Source organism: Teleopsis dalmanni, chromosome 1 (assembly GCF_002237135.1).
Source record: "Teleopsis dalmanni isolate 2A chromosome 1, ASM223713v2, whole genome shotgun sequence".
NCBI classification, from domain to species: domain Eukaryota; kingdom Metazoa; phylum Arthropoda; class Insecta; order Diptera; family Diopsidae; genus Teleopsis; species Teleopsis dalmanni.
Window position 1 is genome coordinate 81,466,888 of NC_051846.1, and position 2,495 is coordinate 81,469,382.

Genomic DNA, 2,495 nt, shown 5'->3' on the forward strand with positions numbered 1-2,495 from the left:
CTAGCTTCTCTTAGAGCTATATTTTTGCAGATTAGGATTAGATTAGGGTTCTTGGTAACATCTAATCGCAATAATTCATAAAATCATGTTATGCTATACTTTTGAAAAGAAAAAATCAATTGATATACTTGATCAATTTATATTACACTATAACTTACTTCATTTACAAAACAATAGTCTAAAAAAAATTGGGTGGCAATAACAAAAAAAAAAAATTGCTATAATATTATAATAAAAACAATAAAGGAGGACATATCCTCTTATATTATTGGTGTATATAATTTATCTGTCTATAATATGATATTAGATTGTTAGAAGAAAGTATTAACATATATGTAGCAAATGAAAAGTATCTATATAATTGTTACCATTTTTTGTTTTACGTTTAATAAACAATTAACACGTTTAATTCAAATACGTTATAAAAAAACCAAAAACCCATCATGATAAGATTATAGAAAACATTAAAATATTGTTTTTTTGAAGTACGAAAACAGTTCCATTTCCTGGTTTGTTTATCTCGAAGTCTAACTTTCATATTGATTATCATATATGTATGTTATACTTTTAACAATAGAATTTTGTCAGAATTTGACAGACATTTACATCTTATCTAACTGTGCCAACTTATCTTAACACATTTTAATATTGAACAAAAATGATAAAAGCAAAGGATTTTTAGTTTTATATATAGCTTCTAAAAGAGTGAAAACTAAAAATTGTTAATAATTACCTTTAATTTATTATCTAGGCAATGATAATTACAAAAAATAATAATATTTAAAAATCTTATTTGCATATAATGGAATAATCAGTTATGGTTCTCAAAAGATAGCAATCGACGGTTGGAGTCTATAATAAGACAAGTTTAAAACAATTCCAATTGATTTATTCTGTAAATTTGTTTAAAGATTGCAAAAATATTAATTATGTTAACTTTAATCATATTTATTATAAAGTTGATATATTGTGGAACTATTATAAGGTATAAGGTTGGGCCGCAATAGGTATATTACCGGCGTAATAAAAAAGAGAAACTTTAGAACATTTCTAATATTTATTTCCTGTGTTGTTAAGTACACGCTTAAAATGTTTTGGGGATTATACAATTTAAGATGTTGGAAGGTCCTAGTAGTGGTGAGTTAAATATTTTTCAGATTCGCAAAAAGCGGTGACATTATACATAAAATCTACTACAAAGCTACATATAGGTCTACACAAGATCTAAGTGAACTTTAACATATTATAATGTTATTTATGTTTTTTATAGATATGGATTACCTATTTTAATATCAAATCACACTCTTCTGTTTTGAAAAAAATTTTATTTTTCAGAAATACTTAATAAAATGTATTATTTGTAAATTTGTAAAAATTTTTTTTAAAACATGAAAACTGGTTATAACTTTTATAAAAATTAAATATGTATCTTTGATTAAACCTCACCCACACCAATTATTACTCAAAATTGCTGTGCTTCCCTCAATTACCTAGCTAGGCTCGTTAATGTTCAACTCATCTGTGTTCCTGGTCATAGACATATCGCGGGCAAATGATGATGCAGATGTGCTTGCCAAGGCAAGGACTATTCTCCCTGATATTTTACTTATCAGATATTGGCGTTCCATTTGCAACAGCTAAACTGGCAAATAAACAAAAAATATCTAAACATAACCAAGTAACAATGGGCTGATGAGTCCAGTTGGCAGATAGTTTTAATAAGCGCGATATATGGATTCCAACTCTAAGTAATTTAATAGCATTTTCTGAGAATGTTTCTACAATCTAGAGTCTGGAGAGCAGAGTATGTTTTTAGTGTAAGAAAGTCTTCTACATACTTATAACCATTCTGATGATAATACCACATAATGCACTCAGAGCCTGAAGTAAAATTAAAGTAATATTGCAGTGTAGTATGAATAACACAATGATATTATTGTTTTAAATTTAATTTGCGTGATTTAATTAAATTTTCAATGTTTTAATTATGCAAAACAAATTAAAAATATTTGTCTGATTATATCTTATTTTCATAAATGCATTTATTCGACTACGCATTATTTAAAATTAATTTTCTGCATTTAATTTTTTTAAAAAATTCTGAGTGCAGATCTAATAACGCATTTATATTTATGAAGAAAAGTTTATCAAAACATTTGCGATAAAGCAAAAATGCCTGGAAAATTGCTTTCATTTTAATATTTTTTAAATAAGAAAATGAGTGCTAAAAACGCACATGTTTTTGATTAAAAAAAAAATAAAAATAAAAATTATAAAAAAATTTTCTTTGTTTTTCGTGGTTTTAAAATTCTTTAAAAATGTTTAATTCTTGAAGTTCGCAAAAAAGTTCTTCAACGAAACGTAATATTTTTTGTTTGGTGTTTTTCTGTATTTGATTAATCTTTTGTCATTTTATTGTTAAATATTTATTTTTGGTTAAATTAGCAAGTAACGTCATTATAAAGAAAAATTTTGTAAAATAGCTTTGTATTTCG